This window comes from Dermacentor albipictus, chromosome 1, assembly GCF_038994185.2.
Source record: "Dermacentor albipictus isolate Rhodes 1998 colony chromosome 1, USDA_Dalb.pri_finalv2, whole genome shotgun sequence".
Taxonomy (NCBI): domain Eukaryota; kingdom Metazoa; phylum Arthropoda; class Arachnida; order Ixodida; family Ixodidae; genus Dermacentor; species Dermacentor albipictus.
In genome coordinates this window covers 150,389,928-150,411,762 of record NC_091821.1, presented here as the reverse complement: position 1 = coordinate 150,411,762, position 21,835 = coordinate 150,389,928, and the positions used below count along the sequence as shown (strand labels likewise).

Here is a 21,835-nt window from a genome sequence, read left to right as displayed (position 1 = left end):
GGTCGTTCACCAACACCGATTATTTTCCGTCGGTCTCATCACGTTCGATATTGATATGCGTCGGTTGCAACGCAGCTGACAGCGCTCTTCTTCAAGCCAACGTTGTAAGACACCTGCTAGCTAGCACGGTGTGTTCCTGCTGCGCAGTAGCAGTTACATCGCGTAATTCGTAACACCATCACGTTGGCCACTCCTATAGTTCAAAAACCGTCCGAAGGGCTTGAGCGGAAAGCTAAACCTTGCAATTTCTGTGAGTTTTTGCCCTTTCACAATTGTTTTTACAGCGAAGCTCTATGCCTCTGCCATCCAAAGAAATGTTCGTGCCGTTGTTGGCGTGGTAAGCAAGAACTCCCCATACGTGGGCCGATCCCGAAGATAGTGCAATACCGGCCCGACCCGCGGCGGAGGTGAAGCAGGCATTAAGCACACCCCGTACGTCGTCCGATGCCGAAGATAGTGCAATGCCGGGCCGACCCGCAGCGGAGGGGAAGCAGGCGTTAAAACACACCCCGTACGTCGTCCGATCCCGAAGATAGTGCAATGCCGGGTCGACCCGCAGCGGAGGTGAAGCAGGCGTTAAGCACACCCCGTACGTCGTCCGTTCCCGAAGATAGTGCAATACCGGCCCGACCTGCGGCGGAGGTGAAGCAAGCGGTAAGCACACCCCGTACATCGTCCGATCCCGAAGATAGTGCAAAGCCGGGCCGACCCGCGGCGGAGGTGAAGGAGGCATTAAGCACACCCCGTACGTACGCCGATCCCGAAGATAGTGCAATGCCGGGCCGACCCGCAGCGGAGGTGAAGCAGGCATTAAGCACACCCTGTACGTAGGCCGATACCGAAGATAGTGCAATGCCGGGCCGACCCGCGGCGGAGATGAAGCAGGCATTAAACACTCCCCATGCGTGGATCGATCCCGAACATGGTGCAATGCCCGGCCAACCCGCGGCGGAGGTGCAGTTCGCCATTAAGGGGCCCACATACACAGCTTCGATGGTAATCCTTCTTCACAGAGTGGAAGGGCAATAAGATTTTTTTTATGTGTGGTTGTCAAGAGATTTTAACCCTTTGTATTGCCTCGGCTACTGTTTATAGTGCACAATGAACACGCAAAAGAAAAGAGAGAGATAACTGTCTTTACAGTGTATAATTAATTCTTCGACAGCACACTGAGTTCACAGTCGAAATAATCAACAGCACAAACGGCACAGTGGGTTATGAGAAACGCTGTAATGGAGGGCTCAGGAATAATTGCATAAGTTCTTTACGCATACAGACAACAATTGTAACTTTTGAGTAATGCAACAGCTGCATCTTGAACGGCTCGAGAAATGCCCTCCCGTGCGCTCGCGCAGACCTCGGGGATGCCGCAGAACATAGGGCAAGCACTTACGAGTGCACTTTAGGTCTTCTTGAGAGGCCACATATGTATGCAGTGGTCTACAGGAATGCACCTCAAGAATGCTGCCGCAATGAAAGCTCCGCTCCGCTACCAAGTTAGCCAAGCAAAGGCGCAGCGTATCCTTAGGCCCCTCTGTCGTTCCGCAGCCTGCTTAGCAGCGCTCTGTGGACACGTTTGCACTAAGCCCCCTAACGAAGGCGTGAAAGCCATGCAGTGTTCTGGTTTGCGTGTGCGCTTTAATGTGTGTGCGGAAGTCATTAAACAAGGCAAAAAAGAACAGAGAGAGCGTAACACTCTGCGGCAAATTAGGTGCGCACGTTTGTTATTCTCGCGCGCCGTCCTCTCTCCGCTACTTGCTCCTGGCACGTCCGGATGTCTCGTCTTTTTCTCCCTTTTCATGCCGGCATGGCTGCGCCCCTCTGAGAACCTCTCCGTCTAATAGACTGCCGTACTACTTGTCTTTATTTATTGTGTTTTCTTCCTTTCCAACGGGATAACAATGTCATTGGCTTTTTTCAACGTGGTTCAGTGTGCACGCTCGCAGTGATCTGCTTGACCAGTGCAATACTTGGAACTTCTCGTACACTACCAGGACGCCACCGAATATTGAACAGCAGAATGTAAACACACTCGAAAGAACACTCAGAATGGAGTGAACGCTACGAGTTTTTGCCACTGTTTCATCGATCATCCGCTTGCAGCAAGCTTATCATGGTCATAATCTGGCATCAACCCCAGGCTCCATTTGGGCAGCCTTCGCATTAGCCAGTACTGGTAGAAAAAAGTCTATTTCGTTCAATACACTGTGGTTCAGAGGGATTGGTCTCGTTCATTTGTTTGTCGAGCAAGTAGTTTTATTGTTTCTTTGCCTGCATAAATAGACACTTTGTGTTGCCTGAACATGTATGAACAAGTTGTTTCAGAGCAATCATTCGTGATGCTTTGAGGTCCCATGCTCAAGGGACTCCTTTGTTGAAGTTCATCTGAGTACTATGTGAAGAAACAACTCTGCGAATGCTTGCGAGAATCCCCCTTAGCTAATGCCCCAGTTTCACTTCAAAACATCGTGGGCAGTGCAAGTTCAAGAAGGCTTAGCAACTGTCAAATCATCTATTAACTGAGTTTGATTTCACGCGCATATGAAAAAGGTTTGTTTGATAGTTTGTCTCTGAACTTTCTGCTCAAGTAAATGCTCGGAACCGTAAAAGGTGATAAAAGTCGGAACGAGGCGGTATAGGCTTGCCGTATGACGAAGTGTTTTCGCAATGGAGGGGTTCTGACGATGGATCCTGGTAGCACCAAGATAGATAATATCCTTTTCTTCTAGGATTATATTCTCTTCATAAGAAAGCATCAAAACTATCGCAATTCAGCGAAGAAACGACACAGTCGTTGAAAGAAAAGGTTTGATATCCCCCTACTTGAATAATTAAATTGGCATATGGGCGCCACTGTGTACCCATCGGAGGCAGTTCTCTGTTCACGCCCCTCCCCCCCCCCATTTTTTTTATTGTTGCGTCTATATATCATGATATCAAGGGTACCTAAAGCAATAATGACTGTCACTGTGACAGCGCAGGCGACTCGACGCCTGAACGCCGCCAGGTTAACTTCGAGAATCTAGGACAGAAAAAGAAAGAAAAAAAATTATGAAGAACCACCCCAGTTGCTATCTAAAAATGCGTTTAGCATGCTTTGAGAGCTGGTTATTTGTGGCACTGTAGTGCACTGTGCGTTAGGGGTGGTTCTCCCCTTACCACCGTGCATTACCAGTATGCGTGAGCCAACCGGCAATTCGAACACCACTTCCTCAAAGATCAGTTTGGAATTCCACGCAGCGTCTGTGACCACCTTTGGTCGCACCGTCTGCCAAATGACGGCGCCTCAAAACGCTAGCAGTCACGAGAGAATAATGGAAGAACGTTCCCCATACCACCGTGCATCCACCGTGCAGTTTCTGCTACCACGTTACACTGCACTACCTTCGGTATTGGCCCACAAAACGAGTAGTAAGTCACAAGATATCGCAGTTAGTTCCGAAAGAAATCCGAACGAATCGAAGGTTTACGCCTTCTGTAGCTTCAGTGCTTCGCGCACGGGTAGAACCGACACAACTAGTAAATAAACTGAGCACATATTCACTTCATCTTCTACAGAATACTCTGTTTAGCGGGCACCATAGTAGGCACGAGGGAGTGCAGCAGTTAGCGCCACCTGCTGGCACCGGATGCTTTAGTTGCTTTATGATACATGCGCGAAATTCGCATGTTGGACGATATGATGTAGCGATTGCTTTCGCTCGATTTCGGTCCTTCCTTATACATTTCCAGAACTATAAGAGTTCCGGCGGATACCACGTGCTAAAAGATGTTGGAAAAACGGTTCCACTGGGCCGCTGGTCCGTTACAAGAAGTACATTGTGATTGCATCAAAAATAGTAGCATTGTTAGGCTTACATAAATGCACAATAAAAAGACGGAAAATAATATAGACACTAAGCCAAAACGTATTAGATAAATCAGAAGAAAGAAATATGTGTGTGTAAGGGCTACAACAAGCTAACATAATTGGCTCTGAAAAACGATAAACAATCAGTGATAACATGTTTACAAAATTCATTCGAAGTTCCATAGATGAGGAAGTACATAGCTACGATAGGTATTTAAAATATATAGTAGATTATGTTGTAATGAATGTAGGCTATATTTATTACGAAACCACGGAACATACCACGTATAACTATTTCTTGTATTGGCAGAAATCAATTTTGGTGTCAAGGATAAAGTAAGCATTAGAAAATTTTTGAAGGCAGTGTTTGAGAACTAAAAAGAATTTAAAAAACGAAAAGTGTAGTAATATTCTATTTTGATAATATTATGCTTTAAGAAACGTGGCCGTGTTGTCACCAGAAAACACATGTTGTCAATGTGCCGAATAATCTTCTTTTGCTAAGAAAGGGTTTTCATAATATTCGTATTTCGTGTCGTCACCCATACTAAGCTTCAGTAATTTATATGGGAAGAAAATAAGGCATAATAAGTGTTAAGTTTTGCTTTGAGTGGAAGAAGAGACCATCATCGAGACAAAACACCTGCGATAGCAGACAGTCTTGCGCGGATATTTTCAATATGTTTATCCCAAGTAAAGCGCGATAAAAAAGTGACGCCCAATATTTAATGTTCATGAACAATTTTCAGTTCTTTACCGGTTCACACTAAAGTTTGATTACTACTAAAAACTTTATTTTTTGCAAGGAATAACATCAGTTTTCATATAGTTTATTTTTAGGCAATTAGTGATTGACCATACATATAGCTATGTGAGTAGATCATTACATTTTTTCCATTAATTCTTCTGAATTGTGACCAGCTATAAGAATAGTAGTGTCGTTGGCACCTACTATAGATGTTCCAGTTGTATCAATATTATTAATGCCGTTAATGTAGATGTAAAAAGCATAGGACTGAATACGCTCCCTTAGGGCACGCCATTTAGTAAGGAAGAAAACATGACTTCTCGTCTTTTATGCATACTGATTGTTTCCGATCAGTAAAGTAACACTTCAATAATGTTAATAGAGTACCTCTAACGCCATTCTCTGATAATTTCAATAGTAAATTTTATGATTTATACAATGAAATGCCTTGCTGAAATCAATGAATAGTGGCAATATGAAGAGATTTCTTTCTATGTTTTTTAGCACATGTTCCTTGAGTGCGATCAAAGCAGTTTCCATTGACCACCCTTTACGAAAGCCATACTGAGCACTAGATAGAATGTTTTGTCTGTGGAAAAAAATTGAACACGTGAGAAAAAATAATCTTTTCTAATCCTTGATGTATTCGAAAACATACCACATAGGTTTTATTTAGATATCATCAATGTCAAGAGCTGTACTATATTTAAGGTTGATAAAAGTGTTAAATACCTCAGATTCACTAGTGGGATTAAAAAATAAACTTTTAGATACGGAACGAAACAACAAGGTATCAGGCGGAGTTTGCTGCGGCCCGGTTGTACTTGAATTTTGAAGTTCATTTGTGCTGCCTGCTTACAGCAACGGGCGAGAGGCTAAAGGCTACGTAGCCTGACAAAAGGCCTCTGCTCCTATTGCAGTTCGGCGCGCAGGCCTATATACATGAAAAAATATTATACCTCTCATCATTTTGAACAAATATATCTTTCCCAGCAGAGAAAAAAGAGCGTAAAAAAGAGAAACAAAAACAAACATCACCCAAGTCTTACACATTCACAAGGTACCTTGCAAAGCACTTACTGAAATGGTTTACAAGGGCTCAAGCTGATTTCTTTTTTATTGTAGGTTATCTTGTCTGGTGAGGTAGAACGCGTTTCGTGGCCAAGAACCTTATTGATAATGCTCCAGAAGGTATCAGGATGTTTACTCGTGGCGTCTGCAAACAGACGCTCATGATAAGCGTTTTTAGCGCGTCTAAGTTCCGTGTTTAGTTTGTTTCTGTACTTTTTAAACAGTGTCAGCGTTTCAGGCAAGCATGTAAAAAGAAATCTATGGTAAAGTTTATCTTTGCGTTTTATAATTTTAAAGAGTTCTTGTGTAATCCAGGGTTTACTTATCTTCTTGATTTGCTTAATCTTTTCGAAAGGGAAATGTGTGCTGTAAAGATGTAGAAACGCAGGAATAAACTTGAATACGCGACATTTACATTACCTTTTTTTGTATAGGAAAGACCAGTCATAATTGCAAACGCTGCGTTTAAAAAGATCCATATTTCTATCGGTTATATCTTGTATTGCAAACGCATTTGACTCAGGACGACTTTTTCTCACATCGATACGATATGTCATAAACACAGGACAGTGATCACTGACGTTCGACATCACTTTCCAGTATGCTCTACGACAGGGTCAATATCCGTGAGACGAATGTGAATATAGACGAAGACAACGTAACATGAATTGGTTTACCAATTAGGTTGACAAATCATGCACAGCTAAGTCTATTGGTAAAATCCAGTGTGGCAGCAGTATTTCAAGAAAATTTATGTTAGTGTAGGCCCGCAGACAAGCCGACATTCGTTAGCAGGAACATATTCCATAAAAATATCAAAGAAATCCAGAAAACCAAAAATATTTGGATTTGGCGGGTGATATACGACCGAAATTATATCGAAGCAATGTTTATGCGTTAAAATTTAATGGTCGTGTGTGTGTGTGTGTGTGTGTGTGTGTGTGTGTGTGTGTGTGTGTTTGTATTTTAAACAAATTTGTGACACTATTTCACATTTCCATCCTTTTTTGCGTCATCCACCGTTCACGACCCTGAAGAGACTTACGGGCTGAGCGCCGCTCGGACCACTGAAGATACATGGAAAGGGGAAGAAGAAAATGAAATTCAGAGATCACTTGCATTATCCTAGCCATGGTTCTGACGTAATCGTTTTTTCGCCACTGACAATACGGAGCAAGAAATAAAAACCACGCCCACATTTCGCTCGGCAGCAATAAATAATCATTCTAGTGGGGCAAAGCAACAAAACTTGCGAGGTGTACGTGCGCACCATGGTCTATACGTATACATACAAAAGTAGTCCGCAGATGCATCTGTGTGTGCGCATGCGTGCACGTAGCCGTTGTTCCTTTCACTCATCTGTCTTGCAGGGCATCTCTTTGTAACGGCGCAGGGAGGTAACTCAACCGCCTGGCCAACCACCTCGCAGCGCATGTCGCGCAGTTCATTCTCGGCCAGCACCGAAGGGGTTGCAGCTCGCCCGCTTCACAGAAGCGCGCTCCTGCGAGGGTCCCGCGTTCGCTGTCGACGAGGGAGGAAAACAAGGGCGCGTCTCTCTCTCGGCCAGCCGACGGGAGCCGACCATCACCACCATGGCGCGTATATTTTCGCGCCTTGTGTGCTATAAATCTTGCCAGGCACGGCACCACCCATTTAACGACCGTTTTCATGGCGCCGCACTTCGCGTCGGCCGGCTGTTAGCGGCGGGCCGAGTGCCTGCGTTTCTTTTTTTTTCTTTTTCATAGTACATGCCGGATGAATAGCTCCGCGATGATGCCTCGTTGGAATAGCGCCGACTCGCTTTTTCACACCCGCCATTGCCTCGAAATCCGCCGGGCGCGCAACGCACTTGAAATCGCCGACCTGTCTGTGCGTGCGCTGCTGCGGAAACGTGCGGTAACAAAGTGGTTGACCACGACGGTGGTGGCGTCAAGAGGCCCGCGTGCCGCACTCATTACGCCCGAAATACAGGAAGCGCGCAGCCTCGTCCACCGCACGCGCGACCGCGGAGCCCGGCGAACACCCCTATAGTAGCGCGCTCACCAGCCGCGGTCGAACCAAAGGTCGTTCTAGCGCAACCTTTATTGTCCCTTCCGGCAGTTAGGGCTATTAGGGAACGCGCGCGCGCTCTCTCCTTTGGCTTAAATGGCCGCGATGAATGGAACGGCCACGCTGTTTAATTTCCCAACGTAGCGGGCCGTGCCATTTTCGCGTATACTTGTGTTTGCTTCGCAAAGCGTGGTTACACTGCCTCAAATGGGCGCAAGCATTCTTTTGAGCCCCTAATTACTCACTCAATCCCACTTCAGGGGTCGCTCCGTTGTTTTTTTTTTTTTTTTGCTTCTTGATGAATAATGAAAATCTTGCAGAAGAATGGCCAGCGGCTTTGTTCCCATTGTGGTGCTGGGAGTTCCCCTCGGACCGTTGAACGAGCTATACCTGAGCTGCATTGCAGTTTCTCACACAACCACGTATTAGACCGTATGAATCAAATAAAATTAAACGTAAACTTAAAGAATGCTTTGCAGTGTGTACGCCTTGCATCGCTCATTAGAAAGCAGTAAGTCAGGAGTACTTGAGAACCGGTGTGACTTGCTCCACTGCTGGCCACGGAAGATAATGATTGCGGCTTCGTCAGTTCGCGACTCCTCAGAATGTCTCGGCGATCTATTCTGAAAGCAAATAAAATTTTAAGTCTAAATAACCTGAACCCACGCGCTGTCGCAATCGACGTTATGCGATCTTGCAGGCAGCTGGCTATGCAGCATTGTTTGGGGTTCAGCGAAGCGTTAGCAGGTTGACCAATGTGTTCGCGCAAATCTAGTATTTGTTTGTGTGTCGCGAGTACAGTGAACTAGAATTAACCCGAGAATGCGTGCGCGTGATGACAGCAGCAAAAATACGACGACGGTAGCGACGATGGCACGATTTCTACGAACTATCAAATTCATGTGCACGAGAGGAATAGAGGTGCGAGATGGGTAAGGAACGCAGAAACTAAATTCTCACCAACGGCACACGCGCTATCACTTGGAGGACGCAAACGATTGACTTGACGGCGAAACTGCAGTACTACCTGAAGCCCGCGTCCTTTTATAGCCGATCAGTCGAGTTGCCTGGTGCACTGTTCGCCTTGGCGGAGCAGTGTCGACACTGCCATAGTGGAAATGCGCTGCAACAGGCCTCCATTAAGCAGTCTGATAAGACGAGAAGGGCCGTAATTGTCCAGTACGAGCTTCGGGAGGAATGAGAAGGCGGTGCGTAGCTTTCCGGCGTAAAGCCTTTAGTCCGGCGTTATGAAGTCAACGCTCGTGGGAAACTTCCGTTGCAATGACTGTTGGAATGGATGCAATCACGACCCGGTATTCTGCTACCGAGATGCTGCGATCTTTCTACGGGTGTCGCGTGGCTTGAGCGCAGGTAGCCCACGAGAATAAGAGGCGAGAGTCGGATTATTAGGACCCGCCGTGGTTGCTCAGTGGCTATGGTGTTGGGCTGCTGAGCACGAGGTCGCGGGATCGAATCCCGGCCACGGCGGCCGCATTTCGATGGGGGCGAAATGCGAAAACACTCGTGTGCTTAGATTTAGGTGCACGTTAAAGAACCCCAGGTGGTCGAAATTTCCGGAGTCCTCCATTACGGCGTGCCTCATAATCAGAAAGTGGTTTTGGCACGTAAAACCCCAAATATTATTATTATTAGTATTATTATTAGGATGGAATAACGATGCAATTACCATGACGGCTTCATAAAGACAGCCCGAGTTAGTAGACAACTTAGTCCACTGGGTTGGCACAAGTTCATGTCATAGTAGTAATGCCGTGCCGTCCATGCATGCATGTATGGCATGAATTTCTGCCATTCTTCTCATGCATGCCATGACATTCATGGGAATCATATCATGACTTGACATACAGACAAGGCATGATAAGCGCTGATGGAATCACGCTTATCACGTGGCTTCACGAGCGTCACGTGGCTTTTTTTATATATTTCGCGGGCTTTCTTTGCAAGCCGGGAAAGAGGACTATATGGGACGTATCGTACAGGAAACAACTTGATCGGTCGTTTCTGAAGTTGCTCTACAAATCTGCATATCATACTTGGGGTCGATCCTCGGCCAAAAATTAAAAAGTTGGTTAATTAAACTTAATATATGAGAGAGTTATGGGAAAAAATGCCTGAGTTACTATATGCCTGTGCGAATAGTATGTGTTCCGTTCAATTCGCTTCCGACACGCCTTTCATTTTTGAAATCTTGGCTCAAGTTACGTGGAACACCCTGTATATCCAGGTAAAGAAACGGCCACGATGCCGTATATTCAGGTCACTTCTGTCATTCGTGACAATCACGCCATTGCATACTCAAGCCACGTGGGACACAGTGTATATCAGTACGTGTGTCACGAGAAATGCGTGCATGACGTGACAACAATGACATGGCATGACATGCACATGCATGTCTTGTCTTTAATGTCAAGTTATGACGCACATGACGTGTCATGCAATTCATGGCATTCATAACATGACACGCACTTCGTTCATGGGAGAACATTTAAGTCATTTATGTCAGGTCATGCGCACATGTAATTTATATCCAGATGTTGAGTTAAAAAGCGACCATGATGGCATCATGACATTCGTACCATTTATGTCATGACACATGCCATAACAAGTATATCATGACATTGATCTCATGACGTCATTCATGCATGTGCAGGTTTACATGCGGCAAATAGTTTCTGGCTTTATTTACGTTAGTTCGCGTTCATTGACTTCATCAACAGGAACGAAATCACGGGAAACTAAAGTTTCCTTTTGCATTCCGATTCCGCTCGGTATCCCATAATTTAGCCACCATCGAGAGCTAATCTGTGGTCCTCTTGATATCTTAGGTATAGGCGACTGTTATAACGTGTTTTTCTTTCTTTCTTTTCGTTTTCTTTTGTTGTTGTTGTCCCGAATACACGGACACTTTCCCGTGGCAGATAGCACAGTTTCAATCGCTGTGCTGGACTGCTCTAAAAGGCGAACATTACTTCTACAATAAATCAATATCCATAATTCACTAATTAACGAAACTCCAGAAAAATTAACTGCAGTACTCGTACTATCTATACGAGATTCTGTACAAGGCGCGCAGCGTTGTGGCCGCTGTGTATATTTGTACCTTCCTCGTAAATACGCGCCATGATGACGAATTTGAGCATTCTGGAATATCGGTTGTTCTGTGCACGTGCACGTGCAACAGGAACTTAGTACACTGTCGGATACAAGCAATGGGAGTTATCGAGACCAGTAAACATTGAGGCAAAGCATGAGTAACTGTCATTGGCACCTCACCTGGGCCAATGTTATAGCCAGTGAACATTGCGAGAATTTCTTCGCTGTCATTTGGTTTGTGCGCTGGCTGATTGAGTGGCCTGTAAAAATGGGGCTGACAACGCAGACACCTGCGTGGTGTTGGTGTTGGTGGGGAGTTGTAGCAACCGGCGGGTTTCGCCTGATGATCAAGGCCGGCAATTCATCCGCCTGAGCGCCTCTTATGCAACCACAGACACCTATAATTGCTGCTCCTCTTCGCCTTTTTCGTGTGGCTGGCTTATCAGCAGCCTTCGTGAAACTATGTGACGTAAACTTCCAAGCGATAACACCTAAGCATCACTGCCATTTTTAGTTGAACTTTAAAGCTTTCGTCTCTCAAAAATACATAATAAACAAATGAAATCCATAGCAACAGGAAGAGTTTACTAGGGAATTTGTACGCTGCCAATGGCACGTGCTCTAATCTGCTTATATCGCTAAAGCTTATGGAGCCCAACAGCCTTTTAAGCGAAAAAACAAAAAAACTTCACTTGACGTACTTTTATCAAAATTCATGTTTTTTTCTTTAACGGGAGCACTTTCATGTGTTATCAGGACTACATTCACCGCCCAAGATGGAAAGAGCCTGAACCAAACAGTAACGACCGCACCAAGAGTTAAGATATATTTCGTTAACGGTTCTCGCGATATACAAAATATTTTAGTACTACTCAGACTGTTCGTTCACTGTGGTGCTTGTGTCGTTTTCTAAGATGTGACAAATGAATTGAGGTAAATTTTACAACAACAACTTTAGAAAAAAAACAGCGTACGCACATTTCAACGCTGTAGTAACAGCACAATAGATTGGACAACAGCAGCGCGGGTGACACAGGCACTGGCTATCAAATAATGTTTATTTGAATATGCTTATATATAGTACGGGAAGCCAGGCACAATAGGGCCCTATTCAGCCCCGCAGAACACGAGGCTACATGAAATATTCCTATGAAACCTAAAAAAAAAAATATTTGCAGATTTTAGCCATTCTTCCGCACCTCAACTATATAGCCTGTCGTGACCTTCGAAATGCATGCACTGGTGCCGTGACTCGCACCTTTTGTGTGTTGCACAAACCTCTACGAAATCCAAGTGCTAAGGCTGCTCGAAAGTGCAATGGTTTGACCACGATGCTGTCATATACGCATTGACACGAGGGCTTGAATTAGTCTTCCTCTATTGCACGTGTGTAAGACGTTTGCGCCGCGTAGAGGCGCCGGCTCTGCAACGACGTGTGCTTCGAATTCGATTTTCGGTGGCGTTGGTGGATAAAGTTTTGTTTTTCTTCAGCCACGATAGGTTAATATGAAGAGGTAGGAGGTGGCCCGGTGACCACGCCGGTGTAACGGAAAGGACAGACACAGCAGACCCAGTTTCGTGGTTTTAACCGCCTTCGCAGCGAAGCCGCCCTTCATTTATTGGATCTCACCTCGCAAAGCAGCCCACGGGATATGAGAGCTGCCGAAGTGCAGGATCCTGCTTTATTTTGGCCGCTTGGGGGTATTACAATGGGCGCCGAAAGCACGACACACGCGGGTTTTGCAATTGCGCCCCGTTGGGGAGTTGCCGCTTGGCTGGAGACCGAACCCGCGATGTCGGTCTCACCTCCACAGTCTTCGAGCCGCCTCAGCGGTAGTAAAAGAACCTCTATTAAACCAAGATGCCAGATTTTGTAGTCAGCGCTGTGTCGTTTGGCTCCCTTTCATCCTGTCTTTTGCGCTGTTGGTATAATATTGAACACGAACCAACAACCCAACTGCGTACACTTTTGCCCGTATTCACAACCACACTCACACATACACACAAAAAAACCGTTCCAAATGCTACAAGTATTCGTAAGAGCAGATGCCAGGCCAACCCATCGTGATGTTGGACCTGTCATCAGCGAAGTCGGCCGGCCAATGAAAAACAGAACGTACGAAACTTAAGAATGAAATCTTTGTGAATGTGGACCCTTATAGCTTAACTGTAACAGTTTAATGCGCGTTTGCATCTGTGGTGTCGAATGCGTGCGAGGAATCCTACCCGCAGAGTGAGGTATCGTTGACACTTCTCGCTATCCAATACTGCCGGCATCAGATATGCGACACTGAGCAACCTAAATTCTCTTGATAGGTATGGAATATAAGCCAAGAGGTGGAGACGGGAAGGACGTCACATAATGTTTTGACATCACACTGAAGAGCAGACGTGGCTTCCAAATTTTTTTTAAGGCAACACTTTATTTATTTTTTTTGCTTCCTTCCTTCCTTCATTTGCAAGACGGTGCGCAACCTCTGAAGGTACGGGCTCATTGGGCATTGCTGAGCGCTTCGTTAGGAACCGATGACCATGAATTTGTATACGTTTTTGTCGATGAATGGGTGGATACAACTTTCTTGTACGTCCTGCAAGGTTTAACGCGACCCGGGCTCAGGTTTCCCACGGGGGAACGTCAAGGCTCTGCCTCAACGCCGCCTCATTGGCTTGCTGGACTGCCCACGTTTGGATTCCGAGGTCTGAGCTGCGCAGAACGGCGGCCCACCTCGGCGACGGGGTCTCCGGAGTAACTGCCATCCCTCCTATAACTACATTGCACCCCCACAGCATGTGTTTGAGTGTTGCTGGTCCTTCATGGCACAATTTGCACGTGTCGTCCTGATGCTTATCTGGGAAGATACGTTTCAGACGGAATGGATTAGGGAACGTGTTCGTCTGGAGTTGCCTCCAGGCGATGACCTGCCTCCTGTCGATATTTGCGAAAAATAAGACTGAAAGGCCTTTTGCTATCTGTACAGACTTGACCAGCCTTGTGAGACCGACTTCTTCGTACAACTTGGCAGCTTGTACCATGACTTCTATGAGGTTCACTTTGGCGAGCTCTTTGAAGTTTCCAGTGTCAGCTGCTTCAGTGTTTTCATTGCAGACTGGACGTGGCTCCGACATGAAACCGCCTCCTTTGTCAGCGAGAACCAGCTTTAGCACTGCTTCGCGAAGTGCGTTCACCATAGAGTTAAGCCGGGAAGACTCAGTTTTGACGTCACGAGGTAGGCAATGCACTTCCTGTATAAGTATTTCAACTTCATCGCTATTTGTTCTCCCAAGAGTGCTCCCGACAGGGCTGAGCTCCTCTAGAAAAACAGAGTGTTTTATTAGTGAGCTATCATTTGCACTGCACACTCAGAACATGCATTCTTGAGCCGACCATCTTTGATATAAGTACGTACGTCATTCTGTGATATTGCTGTATACTTGTGCTCATGTAGTGATGCAAATATACAGGACGCTCTTTCTAGGGCATTTGCGATACAGTTTGCCTGTGTTGACCAACAGCTGCAGAACTAAGATCCGTACACTCGAAAGCGTCCAGGCTTAGGCACTTAGAGTGTGTCTTGGATTGCCGTGTTGCTCGTCAGCACCTGAAACAATTGCGATTGCACACGATTTCCCAGTAGAGACCCATATAGTCATGGAAGCGCTCAGAACACGCGTAGGACACCTGGCTCAAGCCCCTGCCCATCATCTAGCCTCACTGCCAGAGGATCGACCACGTGCCTCTTTTTGTGAAACAGTCCTGCCCTATCGTGCATACCTTCCATAAGGTTATACAGCTCCAGTGAGGGTTCCATTTCCCCCATGGTGCTTGGCTCAAGCAAAATTTCGACTAATGGTACCAGGAATACGAACAATAGCCCAACTCTTGTATACAGCACTCAATCAGCTTTCACTGTTCTTGCTGTACGAGACATACAAAGAGCATCATCATCTATATACTTACGCTTCAACCACAGTGAATGGGTCTGCAGGATCGGTGATCTTTCCTGCAAAAACCTCCACCATAAAGATTCGCTATCTCACCAGACTATATCGACTGCCGCGGAGCTCGCTGCGACTCGTCGTGCACTTCGTGTGATTTCTGATGAACTACCCAAGAAATGGAGCGTGTTCAGTGACTCCAAGGCTGCTCTTCATTGTTTCGTTTCTGCCTTACGCCGCGAACCCCACGAACAACTACTTCTAGAAATCAGACTGCTGCTTCACCACCTCCTCCAGCAAGGGCACGACATCACGTTACAGTGGATTTCAAGCCACTGTTACATAATGGGCAATGAACATGCCGACGCAGTAGCACGATCTGCACATCAGGAGGGCTTGCAAGACTCCATTCCATTCTCAAGAACAGACGCTACAATGAAATTTCGTGTGCTTACAAATGAAACCATCAAAACTTTATGCAACACACCAAGCTTGAAGCACACACGTCTACACCGACTGGACCTATCCCATTGACTTCGACCCCATCTGGACTCTCTCGACTCGAGACAGCAGTACTTTTCCGACTGTGGCTTGGTGTCGCTTACCCAAGATCTTTCGCCTCCCGAGTCGGCATGGACGAGAGCGCAGCTTGTAGTCACTGCGGCGGCGAGCAGATTATAGAACATGTACTTTGCCACTGTCCTCGATACAGAGCGCACCGGCTATCACTAGCGACCGCATTGGCACGCCTTGACGACAGACCACTTTCAGAACAGTCAGTCTTGGAATGCCGACATTGACTGTCGTCGCAACGAAAGTCGGTCAAGGCTTTGCTGACCTTTTATGCGAAGCATATTACGAGAGCTCAACCCAGCTCCTCAGGCGCGGCGGTGTCGCCTTGAAACCACGTGACACCGTGACGTCACGACAGAGGCGAAGTGGCTTTGGCTCAACTCTTGCAAGACGGGGTGGGTGGGAATCGAACCAGGGTCTCCGGAGTGTGGGACGGAGACGCTACCACTGAGCCACGAGTAGGATGCTTCAAAGCGGTACAAAAGCGCCTCTAGTGAATGCGGTGTTGCCTTAGAAACGAGCTGTTTCTAAGGCGTGCGTCTCTTGCTCAGGCGCACATTTCGTTGCCGCGCCGAACGCTGCTTTGCTCGACGCTCACCGCGTCCAATGCGGGGCGCGTAGTCGCTGCCCTGTAGCCCATTGTCTTACACCCCTTGGCGGGTCGACGGGAACGCTGTCGCGTTCCACTCTTGAAGGCGAAGCAGTAATGCATGAGTTGTTTCTTCGTCTAGCCGAACCAAATATAGCCAAGCAACAGCAGTTCACCAGGCTAAACAGTGGTTCAACAACTAAAATAAAGGCTAGTATGCTTCGCATCCTGGGCTTAACCTTACCTAAGCCACAGCCATTTTTTTACGTGGCAGTGGCCTATTAGATAGACTATAATGATTCCATTCCGTCCCTTTTCATCTTTTTTCACGCTTTTATTTTTTTACGCCATTCTTTCCATCTTTACTTCCTCTTTCGCTTCCACTAGTGCAGGGTAGCAAACCGGACGTTTTAACGCTGGTTAACCTCCCTGCCTTTCTCTCATTTGCGTCTTTTTCTCTCTCTCTTGTGCTCATGCATGGCAAGCTGTATGTTTATATAAAACCCTAGTCGCAATTAAGCACTTGTAACTTAAGTAGCGCTTGTGCTAATTATTTCCGTCTCCGCATCTTTTGTGTGCGCCTTTTTTTTTTCGCGGCAGTTGCCCCTATCAGCATAGAAGCAGCGCAATCATTCGTTACGTCAATAAGGGCTCACTAACCTTGAAAAAAAGGTGGGAGAAAGAGCCGGAGTACAAATTGTCTTTAATGCGCGTAACCAGCTTTCCGGCCTTTGTAAGATGGTCCACAGTGATGGTGTAATACCACGCTGCAAAAAGACGCTTGTGCAACAATTTGCCGAGTGTCAGAGTGCGGTAATCTACCGGATACCACATAACTGTGGATATTGTTACATCGGGGCAAGCGTGTCGATGTATTAACGATAGACTTAGAGAGCATGCGTATTCACTAAAAGGTTCGGTTAACAACTGGCTTTCCGAACACTACGAAAGATGCAACTGTGACCCCATATTTGTTGAGTATGCAATTTAGGTAGACACCATGATCAACTCAAATACAATTTTCTTTATGCCTTCGCCATCCATCGAAGTGGTAAAAATTGTGTCGGCGTGCCTTTGCTATCGCCACATCACAATGAAGCAGCATGTATGTACAATTGTCCAGCACGTACGTGACAACACACTGCTAGCGGTGAACCCGCCGTGGTTGCTCCGTGGCTATGGTGTTGTGCTGCTGAGCACGAGGTTGCGGGATCGAATCCCGGCCACGGCGGCCGCATTTCGATGGAGGCGAAATTTAGATTTAGGTGCACGTTAAAGATCCCCAGGTAGTTGAAATTTCCGGAGTCTTCCACTACGGCGTGCCTCATAGTCAGAAAGTGGTTTTGGCACGTAAAACCACATAATTTATTTTTAACTGTTAGCGGTGATCTCGTACATGTCCTTGCTTGTTCCTTTTCCCTGATAATTTCAATATATATTGACGCTAACAGGCAATAAAATTGGTTGCTTGTCAGTTGCGCGTTTTTTAACTCTCGTCTTGTTCCTGTTTTAATTGTTGTTGCCTTCATATTCCAAAATTCACCAATCAGCCCAATTCAACACTTATCTGCTCTTTCGTTACTAGAAGTGCCATGTGGGCAGGAACCATCGAAATCTTTAACAAATTTTTTAGCTAACTTTTTAAGTACCACATGCTGCTGCCGAAAAAAAAGCTTGCTGCAAGTAATCCCAGGAGATGGTCACCTAAACTCCCATTTGTCGAGTTCGTCAGCATGACAACGTCATGAGGAGGGTAACCTTGTTTCCAGAGTGCGGTAGCAAGGGAGACACCCTCTGCAGTTGATGAGACCCGCTTGACTGTTCAACAACAACGCTATGAGGAGCACAATACAGTACACACCTGTTCATGTACATGGGTCAGGACTTGGTGACTTGCGTTTATTGCTTTGGGGTGACTTCGCTAAGCTGCGTCCAAATGCTCCAAGACCAAAGACGGGTAGTGTGCTGGAGGAACAGAAAGATTTGTAGCCGACAACTGCGGAGGTCCCAAATGATGACTGCAAAGAACCAGGGCCTGTCAAATCGTTTTAACTTTTGTGAATGCCGTAACCTTGGGACATGTAGCATATTTAACGTAGAAACTCATCCTAAAGCTAAGCGTCGTAACCATCTGCGTTGGTAACGTGGTATGCTAATACGTGTTTAATAAGCATAAATTGGCATTGCAATGATGTTGAGCCAGGGCCAAATGCTTTCAAAAGGTCTTGAAGACCTTGAAAAGACCTTGAAAAGACCATGAAAAAACCTTGAAAGACCTTGAAGGCCAGGAAATCCCGGAGAAGACCATAATTCGGATCCTGGTATCAGAAAGATATACCCGGCCCCACATAAATCTCAAACTAGGGCAGAGGCAGTCGACTGGAGACAACTTCAAACAGGCACCTCTCGCAACCTATACATACTAAATAAAATGCACCCTATACGATATTCAGTCAAATGCCACTGGTGCAACATGAAACCCACTCTCTATCACGCTATATATACATAGGAATGCCAGAAACAAATGCGATTCCAATCATTACAAATCCAAGTGCGGAGGAATGGGAGGCACTGCTGGCCAGCGACCGCCGTGAAGGCCAAATAGGTTTAGTGCAGCGAGCTCGCAAGGCGGCTGAGGCCAGCGGAGCCCTAGACTAACCCTGCTGAGCCCAGATGGGAACAGAAGCATCAAGGCTGAAGATCCCGATCGGGAGCCGCGCAACACCTCTGTAAATAGAGCCAAATAAAGTTTTACAACTACAAGTCAACATTAAACAATACGGGATATAAAATACTAGCATACTTCTGTCAGGCTACTTCGAAGCCCAGCTCTAATAACGTGGTATCTAGGCAAGTGCTAGATGAACCACGAAGCGCGACTTGTCATTACCGTCACTTCCACTACAGAGTGATGATACCGGTCGGTAGTACGCAGTCATGGTCTTTAGAGAGCTGGATAGAAACGTTAACTGTACAAATATTAATTTTTATGTGGGGCTCAGAGTATTTCACAGAATCTAATACACCGCCTTGTGCGCAGTTCCTCTGACAAAACCCAGTCAAGTACCACGGACATTTTACTTCCCGTTCTCCAACGAAATCTCATAATAAAGATGCCACGTTGTTAAATTTGTGCTTCGTCTCCCTGCTTGCCTTCAATTCTTCGTGGCGGTGTCAGCGAGACAAAGGAAGGCTTCAGTCCAGCCACAGTGAAAGCGACCTGAAATATGTGCCTTTGTTGCGCTTGGAAGCTCTTACGCGCCCATTGTCCCTATAGGTTGCAGGTAATATATTAAGTAAACAGGCCGGTTTATAACCACTGCTTGCTAATCCGACCACTTTCAGCTTTGATACACCGTTGCGATTTCTCCTCCTCTGCATGGTTAGATAAGGACAATAATTTAAATTTCAAGAGAGAGATTTGGTCATTTGAAACATAATATGGACGTTCTAGCCTAGCATACTACTCAAGGCTTGTAGACTGACTCCCTTTCGGTTCTCTGTATTCGAATGCATGCAGGTGACATACTCATGAGAAATACTTTAATGCGATTAGCATTCTTTGCCCATTTCAGACAGTTTGAGTCTATCTATCTATCTATCTATCTATCTATCTATCTATCTATCTATCTATCTATCTATCTATCTATCTATCTATCTATCTATCTATCTATCTATCTATCTATCTATCTATCTATCTATCTATCCTCTTACGCCGATCCAGCGGCCCGAGTTGCCTACTAGCATGGAACCTATGTATGTGCTCACGGTCGTGATGCCTTCGTGGTCGTTCCACCGTCGTCATTCTAGCTTCATGACCTAACTCTCGTCATGCCATTGTCGTCACGCCTTCTACGCCGACCTATTGACCCAAGTTGTCTACCATCTTGGCCACCAGGTCATGGTGCCATCGTAGTCATCACATCACCGTCATTCCAAATTTGTCATCTGATTCTCGTCATGCCGCCGTCTTCACGTCATCGTCGTCAAGAGACCATCGTGATCGCTCCATCGTTGTCACTTCAGCTTCGTGATTTGACTCTTGTCACGCCCTCTTCGTCACGCCATCATCGCCACGTTATTGTGGTCACGCTGTCGTCCTTGTATTGTGTTCGTGATGCAGTCGTCGTACAGTCGTTGTGATCGCATTGCCCTCATGCCGTAATCATCCCGCTGTCGTCGTCATACCAGCGCTATAATTTCAGAATCGTCATCGCATGGTCGTCATGCCATCGTCGCCACACAGTCGACGCTATGCCGTATGCTCTTGGGTGACCTTGCCAAGCGAGTGCCATAGCGAAGTGGGCCGATAGTTAAGACAGAGTATGTCGCATGCAGCTGATGCAACGGAAGTCTCAGAATGATCCCTACTGATTTTAAATAAGCCGCACTACAGCAATACGATGTGTCGTTACATAGCTTCAATGTTAATCGCATTATTGTCGACAGTCATCGTCCGATGGATTCTGTCGCAATTCTGATTGTTTGCTGTTTCGTTGACGTTTGAATGTTTCAGATGCAGCTTTCATTACGTGGTGATGCTGGACTAGTTTTGTGGTCATTCGAGGCATCGAAGCTCAAATGCTCCCAATTACTGAAGTGCTTAGGCACTGCATGTTCTGTGGATAGGCACGTAACGCCGAGCGGAAAAATAGTGGAGGGGTTGAAAAATTGGTGGGCTTTTTCATCACACTAAAGTGACAACGATGAGCAGGATAAAAACAAACCTTTACTGGTTCTGCACGTGTTACTTTACGGACACTAGTGAGAGAAAGAAAGGCGTCAGTGGTTGCGCGTTGCTTTATGCATGTAAAATGCAAGCTGCTGATTTCAAGAGGTGTCGAAACTGGATTATTGTACATTCAAGGCTGGTTGCGTGGTATATACCCTTATGACAAAGAATGTAATGACAAAGCCGATTCTTCTCAGACAGATGGTTCTTATCGAAAAAGGAACCTACCTCGAAGAATGATCGAAGCAACCGAAGCTTGCTTACTTTCTGAAATCGCCAAAACTCCTCAATATAATCGTGGATGAAAACTTCGTTCATTTACTCGACCAAGGGGTCAGACTTGTACAAGCGGATACGCTTCCTTAAACGTGCTTCCATCAGTCGCCCGAATGAGAAGAAACAGAGACCAAGAAGGCGGCGGCTTCTTCAGCGCTCCCAACGCTGTTCTCTGTCTCAAGTAGATGCCCTGCAGCTCATGGCAGAGACGTGTTCGAGCTTCGCTTAGTGCCTGCAGTTTTCTGCACACGCCAGCGTGTTGCTAGGATCAATGTCGAATCTGCCCCGGCAGCCTGTTTCGTCGTTCCGCCGCTTATCGCCCGCTGTGCACGGAAAGAATGAATTGCTCCCTTGCTGGGCGTTATGGCTGAAGATAAGACTTCCGGTGCGTAATTCGTTTTTTTCCTCTCTTCTTCGTTTTAAGTAAATTACAGGGCTATACGATAAGTATGAAAGAAAATAGCGTACAGTACTAAGCAGAAAGTATGTAACGCCGAGTGGCCTCGCTTCAGAAGGAAAGGCATTCCGGCGCCGAGGAGCTAGCCTTCGCAGTGTGCAAGGTTCCCCTGCGGCGAATTTACTCGTGCGAAACTCTTCTACACACTGCGCTATTAAGCGCAAAATGCTGTGTCAATGTTATTTTTAGGTTACTTCCTTATGTTTACCCTTATCCTACAATAATGGCAGTATTGTTTCCTCATCATCCACATATAGCGCTATATTACAGATTAGCTGAGAGTAATTTCAGCAGGAAACTTAATTGTCTTTTCTTTTCTTTCAGTTTAAGCAAATATAAGGGCAGAAAATACAGTACATGGAAAGCAAATATAATTGTACATTTATTATCAGGAATGATAAGTACTTGCGTGCTTTCACGTTTCCTTTTACGGAAAGCTT

General features: G+C 46.0%; 1 long non-coding RNA gene across 1 annotated transcript in view; it reads left to right on the top strand.

Moving 5' to 3' along the window:
- The window catches only part of LOC135903042 (uncharacterized), a 53,015-nt gene extending 45,631 nt beyond the window's left edge, over positions 1–7,384 (top strand). Inside the window, exon 4 of the long non-coding RNA XR_010564693.1 lies at positions 7,040–7,384. This is a non-coding gene — a long non-coding RNA (uncharacterized lncRNA). The remainder of the gene's footprint in view (positions 1–7,039) is intronic.
- Positions 7,385–21,835: the final 14,451 nt, after the last annotated feature.